This window comes from Elephas maximus, chromosome 4 (genome assembly GCF_024166365.1).
Source record: "Elephas maximus indicus isolate mEleMax1 chromosome 4, mEleMax1 primary haplotype, whole genome shotgun sequence".
NCBI lineage: Eukaryota > Metazoa > Chordata > Mammalia > Proboscidea > Elephantidae > Elephas > Elephas maximus.
In genome coordinates this window covers 58,509,897-58,532,984 of record NC_064822.1, presented here as the reverse complement: position 1 = coordinate 58,532,984, position 23,088 = coordinate 58,509,897, and the positions used below count along the sequence as shown (strand labels likewise).

Here is a 23,088-nt window from a genome sequence, read left to right as displayed (position 1 = left end):
CAAACTCTTTGCTGTCGAGTCAATTCCACCTCATAGCGACTCTACAGGACAGAGTAGAACTGCCCCATAGGGTTTCCAAGGAGCACCTGGTGGATTCAAACTCCTGACCTTTTGGTTAGTAGCCAAACTCTTAACCCCTACACCACCAGAGTTTCCAAAGCAAGAGTACCTGAGTTGAAAAGTTAACGTTATAAAATCTAGATTCCTAACACAAACACTGCAGACACAAGTTACTCAGTTGTGAAAAGTTAATGTTTAGAAACGTTAAACAGATGTCAATAACGAAGAAACAAGAACTGTAGATGCGAAGCTACTCCCTACCATGAACTATTAAAGTGTTTGTTGTTGTAAAACACTGATGATGTTAACTTGAAATAGATACGACCATCATCCCAACACTACGCAAGACTTACAACAACCAGTGAACCACACCCAAAACTACCTCCTTTTCTTGATACCTTTAAAATGTTTTTTGCTTGTTTTGTGTTTTGTTAAATAAGAGTCCCCCCGGATCATGGTCTCGGGGAACATCTAGCTCAATTGGCATAACACAGTTTATAAAGAAAATGCTCTACATTCTACTTTGGTGAGCAGTATGTGGGGCCTTAAAAGCCTGTAAGCGGCCATCTAAGATACTCCACTGGTCTCACCCCTTCGGAAGCAAGTAAGAATGAAGAAAACTAAAGACACAAGGGAAAGATTAGTCCAAAGGACCAGTGGACCACAACTACCACAGCCTCCACCAGTCTGAGTCCGATACAACTAGAGGTGCCCAGCTACCACCACGGACTGCTCTGACAGGAATCACAATAGAGAGTCTCGGACAGAGCTGGAGACAAATGTAGAACAAAATTCTAACTCACAAAAAAAGACCAGACTTACTGGCCTGACACAGACTGGGGAAACTCTATGAGTATGGCCTCCGGACACCATTTTAGCTCAGTAATGAAGTCACTCCTGAGGTTCACCCTTGAGCCAAAGATTAGGCGGGCCCATAAAACAAAATAAGACTAAAGGGACACCCCAGCCCAGGGGCAAGGACCAGAAGGCAGGAGGGGACAGAAAAGCTGGTAATAGGGAACCGAAGGCTGAGAAAGGAGGGGGTTGACATGTTGTGGGGTTGTTAACCAATGTCATAAGACAATATGTGTACTAATTGTTTAATGAGAAACTAGTTTGTTCTCTAAACTTTCATCTAAAGTACAATTAAAAAAAAAAAGAATCTCCCAGAATCTACACTATCTACGAGATGTGGAAAAACTGATTTCAATCAATGACTATGGTGAAGTTCTCCTTTGAGATATTTCACTTTTGTTTTATGATCTTGTGTGTGTTTGTGTGTGTGTGTAAATCTTTAAAAAGAGATTTTGGAAACTTAGCTCTAAGGAATTTTTTTTCTTTCCCTGGTGCTAAACCAAACCCGTTGCCGTCAAGTCAATTCCAACTCGTAGCAACCCTATAGGACAGTTTCCAAGGAGCACCTGGTGGATTCGAACTGCCGACCTTTTCGTTAGCAGCTGTAACACTTAACCACTACACCACCAGCATTTCCTTCCTTGATACTAGTCCCTGAAAATTTAATTGTTTTGTTTTGTTTTTGAGAATATCTGTTTAGAGCTTTTCTGTAAGTCAGCAACCTCCTTGTGTTCCTGTATATTTGAATGTTCCAAAAATAACAGAATGCTCCAAGGTAGCAACTCCTGAAAAATCCCCAGGCACTCCCAGAACGTTTTATTCTTCCTGGTCCTTTGTATTCACTTTTTCATTTCATCAAAAGCTGATGAGATTTCTAAGCAAGATCTTAAAGAGGCCATGTAGTTTCTCCTCGCCACTTATGGTAAAATGCAAGAGGAAAGAGGTGGACTTAAAAATGAACTATGCACAATTGGTCTCAACCCACCTGGAGCAAGGAAGAATGAAGAACACCAAAGACACAAGGTAATTATGAGCCTAAGAGACAGAAAGGACCACATAAACCAAAGACTACGTCAGCCTGACACCAGAAGAACTAGATGGTGCCCCGCCACAACCGATGACTACCCTGACATGGAACACAACAGAGAACCCCTGAGGGGGTAGGACAGCAGTGGGATGCAGATCCCAAATTCTCATAAAAAGATCAGGCTTAATGGTCAGACTGGGATTAGAAGGACCCCAGAGGCCATGGTCCCCAGACCTTCTGTTAGCCCAAGACAGGAACCGTTCCCAAAGCCAACTCTTCAGACAGGGATTGGACCAGAATTTGGGGTGGAAAATGATACTGGTGAAGAACTAGCTTCGTGAATCAAGTAGACACATGAGACTAGGTTGGCATCTGGAGGGGAGATGAGAGGGCAGAGGGGACCAGAAGCTACCCAAATGGACATAAGTAGAGAGACTGGAGGGAAGAATTGTGCTATCTCATTAGAAGGAGAGCAATTAGGAGTGTATAGCAAGGTGTATGTAAATTTTTGTATGAGAGACTGACCTGATTTGTAAACTTTCATTTAAAGCACAATAAAAATTAATTAAAAAAAAAAAATGAACTACACAACATGAAAACAGAACTTACAAATTTGGAAAATTCTTTTGTACAAACTAAGGACACGTGTCCTAGAATGTTTTCTTAAAGAGATTAATTCTGTGACTGATGGATCTAACCAACTATTATGGCAAGGAACTCATCAGCTTAAACTGAAGGGGAAAGAGGAATAATGAAAGGAAAGAACGCTGTCTGCTTCTTGAAATTCTACAGGCAGGAAACAGACCAAAGGAGCTACATCTGTTGTCCACCAAAAAAAGAAAAGGACAATCCCCAGAGCAGCTCAGAGATCAGCATAACTGTTTGAAGGAGCACAGGAAGCAGGGTCTTCTCAGTTTCAAAGGGTGGGGCCACAGTCTCCTGGATCTCAAAAGGTGGGGCCACAGCCTCCTAGGTTTCAAAGGGTCAGATCTTTGCCAACTTGGTTCCAGAGTATGGGGCTGCTTCTAAGGTGTGCCAGCAGGATGGAGCTGTCACTCAAAGCTGAGTGGGAGGGGGTGCATGCTCAAGGGGCAGAAGAATGGGGTCTACCAGGGTCAAGGGAATGGGGTTGCCACTCAGATGGATTAGGAGAATGGGACCACCCAAAGCCAAGGGAGCAGAATTGCTGTCCCAGTGGGCCTGGAAGGCAGAACTGAAGCCCAGGACCAAGGGGCCTCCACCCAGAATCCAGTGGGCATGGCCAGCACCCAGAGTCTGGAGGGTGGGGCCCTTGCCCAGATGGTCTCAGAAAATAGAGGATTATTTTCAAGTCCCAACCAAAAAACTCATTGCCGTCAAGTTGATTTCAACTCATAGCAACCCTATAGGACAGAGTAGAACTGCCCCATAGAGTTTCCAAGGAGAGGCTGGTGGATTCAACTACTGACCTTTTGGTTAGCAGTCTGAGCTCTTAACCACTTTACCATCAGGGCTCCCACAGCTAATATAAATCATTCTGCTGGGTTTTGGACTTGACTGATGCCAGTAACCCCTTCTTTCCCTCCAATTTCTCCCATTCGTAATGGGATTGTCTATCTAGTGCCTGTTCCACCATTGTACTTTGGACGCAGATCACTTGCTTCCTAGATTTCACAGGTTCACAGATAAAGAATTTTGTCCCAGGATGAAATACACCTAAAGTCTCACCCATATTTGATTTAAATGATTCAGAAAATGAGATTTTTGAACTTGTTGATTTAAGACTTTTGGTATGATGTGATGGGGTTAATGTGTTTTGCATGTGGCAAGCATATCAATTTTTGTGGGCCAAAGAGTAGAATGTTATGGATTGAATTTTGTCCCCCCAAAATACGTGTTGTAAATTCTAGCTTCTATGCTTGTTGTTATAATTCCATTCAGGAATGGGTTGTCTTTATTATGTTAATGAGACAGGATTAGTGTAGGGTGTATCTTGAGTCAATTTCTTTCAAGATATAAAAGAGATTAAACAAGCAAGCAGAGGAGGATGGGGTAAGATAGATATCAAGACACATGGAGATCTCCAAGGAAGCAGAAGCTGAAGAGACAAGGACCTTCCTCCAGAGCTGATAGAAAAAGAAAGCCTTCCCCTAGAGCCAGCACTCTGAATTCAGACTTCTAGCTTCCTAATCTGTGAGAAAACAAATTTCAGTTTGTTAAAGCCATCCACTTGTGGTATTTCTGTTACAGTAGCACTAGATAACTAAGACACCAAGCAACTCCTCCTAAAAGCTTCTTTGGTCCTTTTGAGAAGATTGCCTAATGTCTTTTGCTGGTTCTGGGGCTCCCCTTACCATCTGAAGGATGCCTTTCAGTGAAGGCAAGTCATCTCCCTTCACTTCTTCATTCTCTCAGACCTTAGAAGGAAGAGTAACCCTTTGCTAGATTCCTTAGCCTCATTCTAGCTGCTTCTCAGAAGTAGCATGGTGCAGTTTAAAGGACAGGAGCTGTAGAAATGTTAGCTTTGACCCAAGTTAATTAATGACTCTGAGCCTTAGTTTGTTCATCTGCAAAAGTGATAGCATATACCATATTTTACCTAAATAAGCTAAAAAAGATTAAATGAAAGCACTTAGTAGAATAAGAGGCACACAAATTGTTTTCTTTCAGTCCTGTCCAGAGTTGTTCATTGCCTCATTTCACAGAGAAGGGTGCTCTCATTTTCTTGGAATTAAACTCAAATGGTTTTCCTCTCAATCTGGAGTTCTCTTTCTCCAAATCACATTGTCTCTTAAGTCAACAGCCACCAAAGTTTCAGAGAGACAAGGAAAGCACGATTTCAGGAAAACAGCACATAGCATTTTCATATGCACACATAAGCGTCAGAAACATATTTCCTAGGAGACTATCAAGCAATCCTTTGGTTGTAAGTCCTGTAGATCCACCAACCTGCAGTCTGCGACCCAGAAACAGAAAAAAAGACGAGAAAATGTTACAAACCTTCGTGAAGCCGCTGCCAGAAGTCCAGTCAGGAGGGAGAAGAATTATCTAAGGGGGAAGGAAGGGGAAGGTGCTGGCTATTTAAAGTGTGGTCCGAGATCGCCTCTGCTGCACTTGTAATTCTAAACTTGGCCCAACCCACATTCCGCCCTCCTGCCTCCCCCCTCCCCTGTCCTCCCCACACCCGGCCACCAGACAACCCACACATGAGCGATTTCACAGCCTGGGGTGTGTGCACACCCTGGCAGGTTGGGCCAGTTGCTTGTGAGCTTATCGACAGCGTGCTCCCTTCTCTGAAGTTCACTTGCTTGTCCCTCCTAGTGATCTGGGGTCTCTCTAGAGGAATCCTTCCTTCCATCCCTTTTTCCAACTCAAATGCTCCTATAAATTCATTTAGAATAGGAGTTTCTCTGGTCAGGTGCTGCACACATTCATTTAAAACTTTCATTTATCTAACTCTTTGCAGTGTATGATCCAAAATGGACAATGATTTAGAATAAAAATACAAAGATTACGGAACTCTGAGAAGTCAGAAAAACTTCCTAAACACACACACATGCACGCACATATTTATACACATATAGAAAAAGTCTGAAAGAATACTCACCAAATGGCTAATTGTAGTTACATTTGGAGAGTAGGACTGGGCTTAAGAGACGGCAGCAAAGGAGATTTTTTGCTTTCTGTTTATTAAGCTTCAGTATTGTTTGAATTTTTAAATAATGTGCTAAAATTTCTTGTATTAATTTTTTTAAACAATAAAGAAAAAAAATTGCTGAGGTAGCAATGATGAGGTAGAGATAATGTCGAGAGCTTTAATTTGGGGCAGGAACAGCCCCAGGAGGCAGCCGTGGAGAGTAGCAGCTCATTCATTCCTCTCGGGAGTCAGAGAACCTGGGCAGAAGCTCAGCTCAGCCAGCCCCTTCCTGGAGTGCAGGGCAGTGCAGTGGAAAATGGGGGCTTGGGAGCCAGAGAGTCCACGGTCTAATCCAGCTTCTATCATTATCTAGCTTGTGACCTTGAGCAAGGTGTTCAACCTCTGAGTCTTTGTTTTCTCACCTGTAAAATGGGGAGAATATTATTTACCTTGCAAGGTTGTGGGAGGTTTCAGAAGATCATGAATCTGGGTAAAGGGCCTAATACACAGCAAACCCTCAAAGTGTAGCTGTTAATGTTTCTTAAGGAATTATTCACAGTGAGCAGGGAAGTCTTCTAAGGGAGATGGGGTTGAGAGTCCCCTGAGCAAAGGTGGGCTCCAGCCAGACTATAAGAATGAGTCACAGTGCCGGCTAGAGGTGGGAGGTCAGATGACTGAATGAGGCAATAGAAACATGCCTGAAAGTTCAGAGAAAGGAATGGAGCAGAGATTCTAAGGTAATTTCTGTTTCTGTTATCCCTCATCAGCCTCTAGGGCATGGAAGCAGGGCAGGGAAGGACACCATAATAATACCTAGGGAGCTTCATGGAAATTACTGTCCTTATGTCTCAGGCTGCACCTTTTCCTCTCCGCTTCTAACCATCCATCTGTCTGATTGCTTAACTGTCATAAAGCAATAGACCAAAAGGGTCCTTGGGAAGTTTATAACTTTTGCAAAAAAGTCCATCTTCAAAGGTGATGCTATTGATTTCCAATTTTACTTATCAAGTGGTGCTTACTAGCAGCTTACTAATTGAGCTACTTAGCATTATAAACCTCAATATTTGTAATCTAAAATTTTCAGACAACTGGAGTTTACTGAGGACTCAAATTCAGTATTCTAAACAGTTGGGAGTCCTTAGAGAAGGACTTCATGCTTGGTAAAGGGTCAGCAAAAAAGAGGAAGACCCTCAATGAGATGGATTGACACAGTGGCTCCAACAATGGGCTCAAGCATAAAGACGATTATGAGGATGACTCGGGACCAGGCAGTGTTTCCTTTTGTCATACGTAGGGTTGCTATGGAGCCCTGGTGGCACAGTAGTTAAGAGCTCAGCTGCTAACCAAAAGGTTGGGAGTTTGAATCCACCAGCCACTCCTCGGAAATCTGATGGGGCAGCTCTAATCTGTCCTATAAGGTTGCTGTGAGTTGGAACTGACTTGACAACCAACGGGTTTGGCTTTTTTGGTTAGGGTAGCTATGAGTCAGAACTGACTCCAAGGCACCTAACAACAGTAAGAAGTTGGGACACCATACAGCTTTTGGCAATGTTGCACAACTTCTCCTGTGTTCTTTACACAAAAACAATTGAAATTCCCAGTTTTCAGAAAAGACTTTCAGTTACCAGGGCATCATCAGGGTTATGCTGAGTTGGTTTTTTTGTTTTGTTTTTAAAGTTTATTGTTTTAAAGCTATGATTGTCTTTTTTTTTTTTTTTAGTTGTGGTAAAATATACATAACAAAACATTGGCCATTTTGACCATTTTTACTTGTACAATTCAATGACATTAATTAGGTTCACCAGCTTTTGCAACCATTACCATTATTCATTTCTAAATGTTTTCCTCACCCTTACCAGATACTCAGTGCCTCTTAAGCAGTAATTCCCCTTTCCTTCTCCCACCATCTCTTGTAACCACTAATAAACTTTGGTCTCTATCCATTTGCCTATTCTAGAGATTTCATAGAAGTGGGATTTATACAATTTTTGTCCTTTTATATCTGACTTATTTCACTCAGCACAATGTTTTCAAGGTTCATCCATGTCATAGCATATCAGAACTTCACTTCTCTTTATTGCTGAATAATATTCCATTTTATGGATACATCATATTTTGTTTATCCATTCATCTGTTGATGGACGCTTGGGTTGTTTCTACCATTTCTACAAATATTGTTACAATAGTGCACTATTGCAAATAGTGCTATAGTGAGCATTGGTGTACAGGTATCTGGTTGAGTCCATGCTTTCAAGTCTTTTGGGTATATACCTAGTAATGTAATTTCTGGGTTATATGGAAATTCTATGTTTAATTTTTTGAGAAACTGCCAGTTTTCCACAGTGGCTGCACCATTTTACATTCCCACCAGCAATGGATAACAGTTCTGGTTTCTCCACATCTTCTCCAACACTTGTGGTTTTCCATTTTTCTGGTAATAGTCATCCTAGTGGAGGTGAAATAATATCTCACTGTAGTTTTGATTTGCATTTCCCTAATAACCAATGATGTCGAGCATCTTTTCACGGGCTTGTTGGTCATTTATATATCCACTTTGGTGAAATTTCTATCCAAGTCTTTTGCCTATGTTTTGATTAGGTTGATTATCTTTTTGTTGTTGAGTTGTAGGAGTTCTATATATATTCTAGATATTAAACCTTTATCAGATACATGGCTCCCAAATATTTTATCCCATTCTGTATCACTTTGTTGATAAAGTCCTTTGATGCACAAAAGTTTTTAATTTCTATGAAGTCCAATTTATCTATTTTGTCTTTTGTTGCTCATGTTTTTGATGTCATATCTAAAAATCCTTTGTTGAAAATTAGGTCCCAAAGCATTACCCCTATGTTTTGTTCTAAGAATTTTACAGTTTTATTTCTTAAAAAAAAAAAAGCCCACTGCCATCGAGTCGATTTCGACTCATAGCGGCCTTGTAGGACAGAGTAGAACTGCCCCACAGGGTTTCCAAGGAGCGCCTGGTGGATTTGAACTGCAAACCTTTGGGTTAGCAGCCATAGCTCTTAACCACTACGCCACCAGGGTTTCCATTTTATTTCTTACGTTTAGGCCATTGATCCATTGTGAGTTAATTTCCGTATATGATATGAAGTATGAGTCCAGCTTCATTTTTTTTCCACATGGAGAGTGAGTTGTCCAAGCACCATTTATTGAAGAGACAATTCTTTCCTCGTTGAATGGATTTAGCATCCATGTTGAAAATCAATTGACCATAGAGGCATGGGTTTATTTCTAGACTCTAAATTCTATTCCATTGCTCTATATGCCTATCAAGGAGCCCAGGCTATGCAATGGTTAAGTACTCGGCTGCTAACAGAAAGGTTGAAGGTTCATACCCACTGGCAGCTCTGTGGGAAAAAGATGTGGTAGTCAGCTTCCGTAAAAGATTTACAGCCTTGGAAACCTTAGGGGACAGTTCTAGTCTATTTTACAGGGTCACTATGAGTTGGAATCAACCTGATGGCAACAGGATATGTCTATCATTATGCCAGTACCAGATTGTTCTGATTATTGTAGTTTTATAGTATGTTTTGAAATCAAGAAGAGTGAATCTGCCTACTTTGTTCTTCTTTTTCAAGTTTGCTCTGACTATTCAGGGCCCCCTTGCAATTCCATATAAATTTGAGGATTGTCTTTCCCATTTCTGTAAAGAAGGTTGTTGGAATTTATTTATGGAGATTGCCTTGAACCTATAGATTGCTTTAAATCATATTGGCATGTAAACAATATTAAGCCTTCCAATCAATGAACACTGAATATCTTTCCATTTATTTAGATCTTCCTTAACTTCTTTCAGTAGTGTTTTATATTTTTCAGTGTATAAGTTTTTCACCTCCCTGGTTAAATTTATTCCTAGGTATTTTATTATTTTAGATGCTATTGTAAATGGGATTGTTTTCTTAATTTCCTTGTCAGACTGCTCATTGCTGGTATGTAAAACCCCAAATGATTTTTGTGTGTTGACCACGTACCCTAAAACTTTGCCGAATTCATTTACTAGCTCTAGTAGCTTTCTTATGAATTCTTTAGGATTTACTATATGTCTGAGTCGATCTTTTGAGTTGGTGCTCTTGTATTAAGGAATGTTTGGTGTTATTTGTTAGTCCTTCTATTTTACACAAATGCTGCAACATTACCATTTTAGTTGTTATTTTATTCCTCTGCAAATCCTTGTTATCCTTAATTTCTTTTTTCTGTATAAGGTGGGAATGGATATGGTGGATCTTTTGCCCTGCCTAGGTTGGCCAAGGTTTGGAAAAAAAAAACACACACACACACACAAAAAAAATTTGAAAACCACTAGTAGATGGGTGTTGGTGACAGTCCTCACATTTCCTGTCAGATTCAGAACAGTTCAGACAGGACCAGCCTTACATCTATTCTTGTTGTCATTATCCTTTGGTCTTTGGGTGCAATGTCAAGAAACCTGGAAACAGGTAATACCAGAATCAGTATTCAAGAGTTTTTACTCAAGAGGCTGCATAAGTTTTAAGGCTCACAAGAGACTGTTAGTGAGGATAACTGGAGACTTTGCTCCCCTATACAGGATGTATGCAACAAAGTGAATCATGGAGAAGCACCAAGAACCTAGGAGGTCTTGATATAAATTGACTCTGGAGTTTTTAAAATGCCAGGATGCCATGATACACTCTCCCAACAATTTTTGTTTCTACTAGGGGTAGAACAAGAACAAACAAATTTTAAAAACACCATGATTCATTTCAAAAAGAACATTTGTGAGCAACATCAGTTTCAACACAGGAATGGGTTGGTAAAGGAAATGGTTAGTTCTTCTCCTCTGGAAATCTTTAAATCAATAGGCGGAGTCCTGTCCCTTTTTAAGCATCACTTTGTAAGGGAAGAATGAGCAAATGGTATAAATTAAACAACAAATGATGACTTACTAAAGCTGGGATAATATCAGCAACAAAATAAATAATGATAATATTTGACTATAATCTAAAAAATAAAATACATTCTTGAGTCTATGCTGATATACATAAATTAGCAATTAAATAAATATACAGGGAGAAAGGACAGCTTTTCCTTACAGTAATTTCAACTGATAAATGTAGAAGGAAAGAGAAAAATAGAAAATCATCAATTGAAAATAATGGTAATAATTGCTACAGACAAGATCCACTAGCGAGTGCTAAAATTCGTGGATAAAAGTTTGAGAGGGAACAGAATTTATATAGTCTTGAAGTATCTCCCAAAAGATATTAACTTTAGACCAGAGAGATCCCCGAGGCTGTGGTCCCCAGACCTTCTGTTAGCCCAAGACAGGAACCATTCTTGAAGTCAACTCTCCAGATAAGGATTGGACTGGACTACAGGACAGAAATTGATACTGGTGAGGAGTCAGCTTCTTTGATCAAGTAGAAATAGGAGACTATCTGGGCAGCACCTGTCTGGAGGGGAGATGTGAAGGCTGAGGGGGACGGAAGCTGGCTGAATGGACATGGAAACAGCGTGGAGAGAAGGAATGTGCTCTCTCATTATGGGGAGAGCAACTAGGAGCATATAAACCAACTGCCATTGAGCATATAGCAAGGCGTATATAAGGTTTTGTATGAGGGATTGACTTGATGTGTAAACTTTCACTTAAAGCACAATAAAAATTTTTTTTAAAAAGATACTAACTTTAGAAAAATCTACTACGGAGGTAAAGATAATAACTTTGCAGTAGAGAAACCAGGAAGAAACCACCTGTCTTAGTTATCTAGTGCTGCTATAACAGAATACCAGAGTAAATGGCTTTAACAAAAAGATTTATCCTCTCACAGTCTAGGAGGCTAGAAGTCCGAATTCATGGTGCCAGCTCCAGGTGAAGGCTTTCTCTCTCGGTTCTGGGGGAAGGTCCTTTTCATCAACATTCCCCAGTTGAGGAGCTTCTCAGCACAGAGACACCAGGTCGAAAGTACACGATATTCTCCTGGCTCTTGTTTCTTCATGGTATGAGGTCCCCTGTCTCTCTGCTCACTTCTCTCTTTTATATCTCAAAAGAGATTAATTTAAGACATAACCGAATGTTGTAGATTGAGTCCTGCCTCATTAACACAACTGCCTCCAATCCTGCTTCATTAACATCATACAGGTCAGACTTATACAACACATAGGAAAATCACATCAGATGATAAAATGGTGGACAATCACATGATACTAGGAATCATAGCCTAGCCAAATTGACACACATTTTTGGGAGATGCAATTCAATCCATAACACCACCTTAACCAAGTGATCGAGGTCAACATCACCAGTACTAAGATAGTAATAAGACCTTACCAGTAATAAGACATGTTTATACCCATATCATGAACCCTGTGATATGATGCAGTAAGAAGGACACAACATAATTTTTCTCTTTTTTTTTGCCAAAAATGCAATTCACTCATGGAGAAAATATCAGACAATCCCAAAATGAGGAACATTTGACCAAATAACTGATCATTACTCTTCAAAATTGTCAAAATCATGAAAGATAAGGAAAGACATAGCAACTATTTTAGAAGACTAAGGAAAAATAACAACTAAATACAACATGGAACACTGGATAGGAAACTAGAACAGAAGAAGAACATTAACATAAAAACCAGGGATTTATACTACTATTTGAATAAGTACTTATTTGAATAAGGTCTTTGGATTAATAGTACTACGCCAATGTTAAATCCCTGGTTCTGACATCTGTACTATGGTTATGTAAGATGTTAACATTAGGGGAGGCTGGGTGAGGGATATATGGAAGCTATATTATTTTTGCAACTTTTCTGTAAGTCTAAAATTAGTTTAAAATAAAAAGTTTTAAATAAAATTATGGTTTTCTCCTTGACTATTCCAGTTCAACTGCTTGACCTTGCTGTGAAAAACTGTAAGATGTTTACACCCAGGAACCAAAGGTGCCACTGAAATCTTTGGTGACTCTTCTCTTGTGTTGAGCTTGACTCTAGATAGGATAATTAGCCTAAATTCTATAAGCCAAAAGTCTGAAGAAATAAAACTGATGGCAATGAATATTAATACCATCAACAATTAACATTTATTGAACACTTAAAATTTGCTAGTCACTGTGCTAAATATTATACATGCACTGTCTCATTTTGTCCTAGTGACAACCATTCTAAAGTCCATTATTTATAATCACCATTCCACACTTTAACTCCAGAAAGAAAAAATAAAAGTACAACTCTAGTACTGTGTTTGTTTTAGCTATTGCTGGACCATGGGATTAAACATAACTTTCTCAGGAAAGCGATAAGGAATGAAAATGACAAGAAAAATGTTGTTTTCCCTGAAAATTTCATCAGGCCTGAAGATTATTTTAAAAGCTAATTAGAAAGCTCTCTTTTTTATCCTAATATGTTCTAAAATCCTCCTCCACTACTCTGCCCTTTCCCCTAGTATCAAAGGAAGAAAATCATACCTTTTCTCTTTAACTCCAGAAAACTAATTGTACAGGCAGTCCTGGATTACAAATGAGTTCCAGTCCTAATCGAATTTGTACGTATGTCAGAACAATTAGGTACAGTTCATATCTAACATCAGTTAGTCAAATGTCTGTCTTAGTATATTGTTGTTGTTGTTGTTGTTAGGTGCCATCGAGTCAGTTCCGACTCATAGCAACCCTATGCACAACAGAACGAAACACCGCCCGGTCCTGAGCCATCCTTACAATTGTTACTATGCTTGAGCTCACTGTTGCAGCCACTGTGTCAATCCACCTCCTTGAGGGTCTTCTCTTTTCCTCTGACCCTGTACTCTACGAAGCATGATGCCCTTCTCCAGGAACTGATGCCTCCTGACAACACGTCCAAAGTATGTAAGACGCAGTCTCGCCATCCTTGCCTCTAAGGAGCATTCTGGCTGTACTTCTTCTAAGACAGATTTGTTTGTTCTTTTGGCAGTCCATGGAATATACAGTATTCTTCGCCAGCACCACAATTCAAAGGCATCAATTCTTCTTCAGTCATCCTTATTCATTGTTCAGCTTTCACATGCATATGATGTAATTGAAAATACCATGGCTTGGGTGAGGCGCACCTTAGTCTTCAGGGTGACATCTTTGCTCTTCAACACTTGAGAGGTCCTTTGCAGCAGATTTACCCAATGCAATGCGTCTTTTGATTTCTTGACTGCTGCTTCCATGGCCGTTGATTGTGGATCCAAGTAAAATGAAATCCTTGACAACTTCAATCTTTTCTCAGTTTATCATGATTTTGCTCATTGGTCCAGTTGTGAGGATTATTGTTTCCTTTATGTTGAGGTGCAATCGATACCGAAGGCTGTGGTCTTTGATCTTCATTAGTTAGTGTTTCAAGTCCTCTTCACTTTCAGCAAGCAAGGTTGTGTCATCTGCATAACACAGGGTGTTAATGAGTCTTCCTCCAATCCTGATGCCCCGTTCTTCTTCATGTAGTACAGCTTCTCGGATTATTTGTTCAGCATACAGATTAAATAGGTATGGTGAAAGAATACAACCCTGACGCACACGTTTCCTGACTTTACACCAATCAGTATCCCCTTGTTCTGTCAGAACAACTGCCTCTTGATCTATGTAAAGGTTCCTCATGAGCACAATTAAGTGTTCTGCAAATCCCATTCTTTGCCATGTTATCCCTAATTTGTTATGATCCACACAGTCGAATGCCTTTGCATAATCAATAAAACACAGGTAAACATCCTTCTGGTATTCTCTGCTTTCAGCCGGGATCCATCTGACATCAGCAGTGATATCCCTGATTCCACATCCTCTTCTGAAACCAGCCTGAATTTCTGGCAGTTCCCTGTTGATATACTGCTGCAGCCATTTTTGAATGATCTTCAGCAAAATTTTGCTTGCATGTGATGTTAATGATATTGTTCTATAATTTCCACATTCAGTTGGATCACCTTTCTTGGGAATAGGCATAAATATGGATCTCTTCCAGTCAGTTGGCCAGGAAGCTGTCTTCCATATTTCTTGGCATAGATGAGTGAGCACCTCCAGCACTGCATCTGTTTGTTGAAACATCTCAATTGATATTCCATCAATTCCTGGAGCCTTGTTTTTCACCAATGCCTTCAGAGCAGCTTGGACTTCTTCCTTCAGTACCATCGGTTCCTGATCATATGCCACCTCTTGAAATGGTTGAACATCGACTAATTCTTTTTGGTATAATGACTGTGTATTCATTCCATCTTCTTTTGATGCTTCCTGCGTTGTTTAATATTTTCCCCATAGAATCCTTGACTATTGCAACTCGAGGCTTGAATTTTTTCTTCAGTTCTTTCAGTTTGAGAAATGTCAAGCGTGTTCTTCCCTTTTAGTTTTCCATCTCCAGCTCTTTGCACATGTCATTATAATACTTTACTTTGTCTTCTTGAGATGCCCTTTGAAATCTTCTGTTCAGTTCTTTTACTTCATCAATTCTTCCTTTTGCTTTAGCTGCTCGATGACCTAGAGCAAGTTTCAGAGTCTGCTTTGACATCCATCTTGGTCTTTTCTTTCTTTCCCGTCTTTTCAATGACCTCTTGCTTTCTTCATGGATGATGTCCTGATGTCATTCCACAACTCATCTGGTCTTCAGTCACTAGTGTTCAATGCGTCAAATCTATTCTTGAGATGGTCTCTAAATTCAGGTGGGTTATACTCAAGGTCATATTTTGGCTCTCGTGGACTTGCTCTGATTTTCTTCATTTTCAGCTTGAATTTGCATATGAGCAATTGATGGTCTGTTCCACAGTTGGCCCCTGGCCTTGTTCTGACTGATGATATTGAGCTTTTCCATCGTCTCTTTCCACAGATGTAGTCAGTTTGATTTCTGCGTGTTCCATCTGTCGAGGTCCATGTGTATAGTTGCCATTTATGTTGGTGAAAGAAGGTATTTGGGATGAAGAAGTTGTTGGTCTTGCAAAATTCTATCATTCGATCTCCGGCATTGTTTCTATCACCAAGGCCATATTTTCCAACTACTGGTCTTTCTTCTTTGTTTCCAACTTTCACATTCCAATCGCCAGTAATTATCAATGCATCTTGATTGCATGTTCGATCAATTTCAGACTGCAGCAGCTTATAAAAATCTTTTACTTCTTCATCTTTGGCCCTAGTGGTTGGTGCATAAATTTGAATAATAGTCGTATTAACTGGTCTTCCTTGTAACCATATAGATATTATCCTATCACTGACAGCGTTGTACTTCAGGATAGATCTTGAAATATTCTTTTTGATGATGAATGCAACACCATTCCTCTTTGAGTTGTCATTCCCAGCATAGTAGACTATATGATTGTCCAATTCAAAATGGCCAATGCCAGTCCACTTCAGCTCACTAATGCCTAGGATATCGATGTTTATGCATTCCATTTCATTTTTGACGATTTCCGATTTTCCTAGATTCATACTTTGTACATTCTAGGTTCCGATTATTAATGGATGTTTGCAGCTGTTTCTTCTCATTTGGAGTCATGCCACATCAGCAAATGAAGGTCCCCAAAGCTTTATTCCATCCACGTCATTAGGGTCGACTCTACTTTGAGAACGCAGCTCTTCCCCAGTCATCTTTTCAGTGCCTTCCAACCTGGGGGGCTCATCTTCCAGCACTTTATCAATGTTCCACTGCTTTCATAAGGTTTTCACTGGCTAATGCTTTTCAGAAGTAGAATGCCGGGTCTTTCTTCCTAGTCTGTCTTAGTCTGGAACCTCGGCTGAAACCTGTCCTCCAAGGGTGACCCTGCTGGTATCTGAATACTGGTGGCATAGCTTCCAGCATCACAGCGACACACAAGCCCCCACAGTACAACAAACTGACAGACACGTGGGGATCTTAGTATATAGTGTACACTTTCAGATACTCTAAAACATCCTTAACATAATAATACAATAGTAATAATAATAATGTTTTAATGTGCCTTACAAAGCTGTGCCCATTTGTTATTATACACCATTGTATGCACCTCAAATTTTTGATATAATAGGCTTTATGGGGTTGGTTCATAACTGTGAGTGGTCAGCAAGTTGGGCTTTCATAACACAGGGAGTGCCTGTAGTTATTTTCTAATTGTATCCAGTTCCTTCCAGTCCCTGTTTCCTGATTTCTTGTCAGACTCTCAGAGTACAGTTTTCGACATTTATGTAACTAGTCTCAGCAGGGAGCTCTTGGCTGATTAAAAGTTAGTGAGCTGGGGCTCTGAGTGAATGGAGAAATTCTCAACACAGCTCCCACACTCTGACACTACAACCCAGAGCTATTGTAAGGAATTAGGGGAGAGTAACAAACAATTTTTGAGAAACTTCAATCTTTCAACATTCTTTTATCCTAAACATTGTTAAATACTACAGTGGTTAAGTGCTCGGCTGCTAACCAAAAGGTTGGCAGTTTGAACCCACCAGCTGCTCCTCGGGAGAAAAACATGGCACTTCGCTTCAGTAAAGATTTACAGCCTTGGAAACCCTATGGGGCAGTTCCACTCTGTCCTATAGGGTTGCTATGAGTTGGAATCAACTCAATGGCAATGGGTTTGGTTTTGGTTTTGCACCCATTATCTGTTGCCGTTGAGTTGATTCTCACTCATAGTGACCCTATAGGATGGAGTAAAACTGCCCCATAGGGTTTCCAAGGCTGTGATCCTTAGGGAAGCAAACTGCCACATCTTTCTTCCACAGAGCAGCTGGTGGGTTTGAACTCCCTGACTTTTCAGTTAGCAGAGTGCTTAACCACTATACCACCAAAAACCCAAAACCTGTTGTCATCAAGTCAATTCCAACCCATAGTGACCCTATAGGACAGAGCTGAACTGCCCCATATGGTTTCCAAGGAGCGGCTAGTGGATTGGAACTGCCCTTTTGGTTGGCAGCCATTGCTGTTAACCACTACACCACCGGTGCTCCCCTATGCCACCAGGGCTCCAAAATACCAACACGAGAGCTTATTTGTGATGAGCAAGAAAATATACTGATGCACTGATCACTTAGTTGAGTGATATGGAATGCAAGATATCATCTGTATCTCACCTCACTTCTGATAACTCTTTTCTTAGTTCAGAGAGGGTGAGGGGATACAGAAGGGAACATGACTATATAGCGCTCATGTGTTCTGGTTTCCCCAAACAAGAAAAAAACAGACAGGGACTGTCTTAGGCCGGGTTCTGTAGAGCAGCAAAACCAGTGAAGCATGTGCGTGTGTGCGTGTGTGTGTGTATAGAGACTTATTTAAAAAAAAAAAATGGCTCATGAAATTGTGGAGGCTGGCAAGTCCCAAATCCATGCATCAGGCATCAGGCTGGAGGCTTCTCCTGATTCATGTGGTTGCAGGGGCTGACGAACCCAGAATCAGCAGGTCAGGTAGCAGGCTGCTGGCTCATGGGCCTGTGGGACCTAGCAAATCCCCAAATCTGCAGATCAGACAGTAGACTGCTGGCTCATGTCCCAAGAACGGGAAGTCAGACAATGACAAATCAGATGCAGGATCCAGAGAGGGCAAGCTTTGCCAGAACATTTATGTTGGATACAGACCACACTTCCAAGTAAACTCTCCTTTCAACTGATTGGCTGCTCACATAAAATCATAAAATGGATGCTATTACATAATATCTGGTACACCACTGAGAATCCTGGTGCAGTCAAGTTGACACATAACCTTAACCATCACAGTCCACTCCTTGTCAACTTGGCAGTGGTACACATCTCCTAAAACCATACATAATCTTTAAATCTATAAATAAATATAAAGTCATATTAGTGCCTAACATGCATACAACTAAAAACATACTAGCCTTGTTTACATTTTGTATTGTATAGTAAGTACCAGTGGCACAGCTTCCAGCATCACAGCAACATGCAAGCCCCCAGAGTACGACAATCTGAGAGATGTGTGGGGGTTGTTGTAACGCTGGAAGCTTTGCCACCGGTATTCAAATACCAACAGGGTCACCCATGACGGACAGGTTTCAGCTGAGCTTCCAGACTAAGAGAGGTTAGAAGGAAGGACCTGGCGGTCTACTTTTGTAAAAAATTAGTCACTGAAAAGCTTATGAATAGCAGAGGAACATTGTCTGATACAAGGCCGGAAGATGAGCCCCTCAGGTTGGAAGGCACTCAAAAGACGACTGGGAAGAGCTGTCTCCTCAAAGTAGAGTCAGCCTTAATGACCTGGATGCAGTCAAGCTTTCAGGGCATTCATTTGTTGATGTGGCATAACTCAAAATGAGAAGAAACAGCTGCAAACATCCATTAATAATTGGAATGTGAAATGTATGAAGTATAAATCTAGGAAAATTGGAAATCATCAAAAATGAAATGGAACACATAAACATTGATGTCCTAGGCATTAGTGAGCTGAAATGGATCGGTTTAGGCTATTTTGAATCAGACAATCATATGGTCTACTATACCAGGAATGACAAGTTGAAGAGGAATGGCATTGCATTCATCGTCAAAAAGAACATTTCAGGATTTATCCAGAAGTACAATGCTGTCGGTGATAGGGTAATATCCATATGGCTACAAGGAAGACCAGTTAATACGATTATTATTCAAATTTACACATCAACGACTAAAGACAAAGAAATTGAAGTTTTTACCAACTTCTGCAGTCTGAAGTGAGTGTTTCGTTCTGTTGTCTATAGGGTCGCAATGAGTCAGAACCAACTTGACAGCACCTAACAACATATATATATATATATATATATATATATATATATATATATATATATATATATATATATATATATATATACATTTCACTAGTTTTGCTGCTGTAGAGAACCCAGCATAAGACATACGGTACTGAGAGTGGTTCTAGAGGAATAAAATCATAAGGGTGAGTTTTCTGAATTGGTTCTCAGGTCTGGCTGATCTTAACGGTGCTGATGAGTCTGCCTCCAGTAGTAAGGAGGGCACTGCTAATCCATGGTCTGATGTGGCAATAGAAATATGCAAAATACTACCACCAATGAATCAAATATTTGTGAGAAATAAGGCTCTGGATTACTGCCTATTTGATACTTTTCTACAATTTTGTCAGAATGAGAAGTATAGGGAGGTTGGTTGATTGGTCCTGCTTTCGCTAGACAAAGAAGTGAAAAAGATGAGCTCACAGCTTCAGAGTCACAGCTCAAGCACTGCATAAAAGACTTGAAAGTTGCCACTTGTGCCCTGAAAGAAAGCCTTATTTCTTGTAGTAACAGGACTAATATTGCTGAAACCAAACCCAGATTCTCATCCTAAGAGTGCTTGAATTATAACTCCAACTGAATTCCCGACTTTGAATGGTGACTGCAGTTAAAGCAAGGGCATTGATTAGGAAGAAATGGGATACTAAAACTTGGGAGCTGCCCTAACCGAATTAAGACACGTAACTACAATGCGGCTGATTGGACCCCGTGGTAGTAGGGGCCAAGTGGCTTGATCGTGGTTACTGTAATGGACAGCAGAGTCAAAGCAGTAATCAGAATAGTCTGACTCATATGGACTTACGGTGTTTGCTATTTAGTCATGGTGTTCCTATGAATGAAACAGAAGGGAAATCTACTAAGTATTCACTTGATCTGTACAAGTGGAAGAATTCTAGGTCAAGTGAATGTCAGTCTAACTTGAATTCCCAGAATACAGTCATGAATTGCCAGAATAGAGAGTCACAGCCACTCAATCAGTTCCCAGACTTGAGCCACTTTAGAGACCCACAATCCTTTGAATGATGGGAAAGCCAGGTCCCTTCGAGGAAGGACCCTACTGCACTGCCAGAAATTTATACCATTAATCTTTCTCCCAGCCTTCCCCAAAGGAATTTATGGCCTTTTATGAGAGTGACTGTTCATTGGGGAAAAGGAAATAATCAGACTTTTGGGGGAATACTGGATATTGGCTCTGAACTGACACTAATTCCAGGAGCCCCAAAACGTCACTGTGGCCCACCAATCAGAGTGGGAGCATATGGAAGTCAGGTTATTAATGGAGTCTTATATCATGTCAGTCTCACAGTTGGTCCAGTAGGTTCCTGAGCCCATCCTGTAGTGATTACCACAGTTCCAGAGTGCATAATTGGAATAGATAAACCCAGCAACATGGACTTCCACTCACCAAGGCCAACTTGGCTACAGCCACTGTGGAGTGCCCAATCTGCCAGCTGCAGAGACCAACACTGAGTCCCCGATATGGCACCATCCCTCGAGGTGATCAGCCAGTAACCTGGTGGTAAGTTGATTATATTGGACCACTTCCATCATGGAAAGGGCAACATTTTGTTCTTACTGGAATAGACTTACTCTGGATATGGATTTGCCTTCCCTGCACACAATGCTTCTGACAAAACTACCATCCGTGGACTTACAAAATGCCTTATCCACTGTCATAGTATCCCATACAACATTGCCTCCAATCAAGGGACTCACTTCACAGCAAATAAAGTGCGGGAGTGGGCCCATGCTAATGGAATTCACTGGTCTTACTATGCTCCCTATCATCCTGAAGCAGCTGGTTTGATAGAACAATGGAATGGCCTCCTAAAGACACAATCATGGTGCCAGCTAGTTGGTCATACTTTGCAGGGTTGGGGTAGTTTTCTCCAGGAGGCTGTATATGCTCTAAACCAGTGTGCAATATATGGTGCTTTATCTCACATAGCCAGGACTCATGGGTCCAGGAATTAAGGGGTGGAAATGGTAGTGGCACCACTCACTATTACCTCTAGTGACCCACTTGAAAGATTTTTGCTTCCTGTTCCTGCGACCTTATGTTTTGCAGGTCTAGAGGTCTTAGTTGCAAAGGGAGGAATTCTCCCACCTGGAGACACATCACTGCTTTCATTGAACTGGAAGCTATGAATGCCACCTGGCCATTTTGGGCTCCTTTTTCCTCTGGATTGACAGACAAAGAAGGGAGTTACCATACTAGCTGGTGTGATTGATCCTGATTACCAGGAGGAAATTGAATTGCTATTACATAATGGAGGTCAAGAAGAGTATGTCTGGAATGCAGGAGATCCCTTAGAGCATCTCTTAAAAAAAAAAAAAAAAACCATAACCTGTGATTAAAATCAATTCGGACATGACTACTAATGGCCCAGACCCTTTAGGAATGAAGGTTTGGGTCACCTGAACAGGCAAAGAACCACGAGCAGCTGAGGTGCTTGCTGAGGGCAAAGGGAATACGGAATGGGTGGTGGAAAAACATAGTTCTAAATACCAGTTACAGCCACGTGACCAGTTGCAGAAATGAGGGCTGTAATTGTTACGAGTATTTCTGCTTTGTACATGTGCATCAAATATTTTTGTTCTTCTCACTTATAAAATATAACATGTAAACAGGGCTATTGCATTTTCAGTTGTGTGTGTGTTCATTGTATCACTTTGGGGCCAAGTATGACTTTGTAATTTTCTTTATTCAGAGATTATGTATGGTTTGGGGAGATGTGTACAGGTGCCAAGTTGACAAGGGGTTGACTGTGATGGTTAAGATTGTGTGTCAACTTGGCTGGGTCATGGTTCTCAGTGTTTTGGCGGTCTTATAATGTTGTGATCACATCCCTGTTGAGATTTGATATCACTGTTGAGATCCCTATGATGGGATCTCCTGTGAGTAGTACCAGCTGGGGTGGGGCCTGTGGCAACTCACCACTGCCTCAGTCTTCGTCTCCCCACCCTCCTTTACCTAGTCCTTTCTGCTTTACTTGCCAGGGCTTCTGCTTATTCCAGATCCTGCAGCTGGCTCCTATTCATCTGACCTCCGTTTCTTGGGACTTGAGCTAGAACCTTGCCTGCCAATCTTGAGATTTGTCGATCTTCACAATGTATGAGCAACAGCTCTGCTCTCCAGCCTGCCAGTCTTGGGTTTACCAGCACCTGCAGCTGTATGAATCAGGAGAAGCCTGCTACAGCTCTGCTTTCCAGCCCGCCCGATCTTGGGTTTGCCAGCCCCTGCAGCTACATGAATCCAGAGAAGCCTCTTTCCTGCCCTACAGACTTGGGACAGTACAGCCTCTAAAAACCACATGACCCATTTCCTTGATATAAATCTCTCCATATATATATATACACTTAAGACAATTGATATTCCATCAATTCCTGAAGTCTTGTTTTTTGTAAATGCCTTCAGTGCAGCTAGGGCCTCTTCCTTCTGTACCATCAATTCCTGATCATATGCTATCTCTTGAAATTGTTGAACACCATTGAAAAATTCTTTTTGGTATAGTGACTGTATGTATTCCTTCCATCTTCTTTTGATGCTTCCTGCGTCGTTTAATATTTCCCCTGTAGAATCCTTCAATATTGCAACTCAAGGTTTGAATTTTTTCTTCAGTTCTTTCAGCTTGGGAAATGCTGAGATTGTATGTTCGAAATGCCTTTTGGTTTTTTAACTCCAGTTCTTTTGGACATGTCATTATAATGCTTTGTCTTCTTGAGTCACCCTTTGAAATCTCCTGTTCAGCTCTTTTACTTCATCATTTCCTCCATTTACTTTAGCTACTTGATGTTCAAGAGCAAGTTTGAGAGTCTCTTCTGACATCCATTTTGGTCTTTTCTTTTCTTCCTGTC

The 23,088-nt window shown here is 40.8% G+C and overlaps 1 protein-coding gene across 3 annotated transcripts in view; it reads right to left on the bottom strand.

Annotated features, from left to right (window-relative positions):
- The window catches only part of SLC6A13 (solute carrier family 6 member 13), a 67,208-nt gene extending 62,216 nt beyond the window's left edge, over window positions 1-4,992 (bottom strand). For all 3 annotated transcript variants that reach the window (XM_049882162.1, XM_049882163.1, XM_049882164.1), the window contains exon 1: window positions 4,922-4,992. The gene's annotated coding sequence lies outside the window, so the exon portion shown is untranslated. The remainder of the gene's footprint in view (window positions 1-4,921) is intronic.
- Window positions 4,993-23,088: the final 18,096 nt, after the last annotated feature.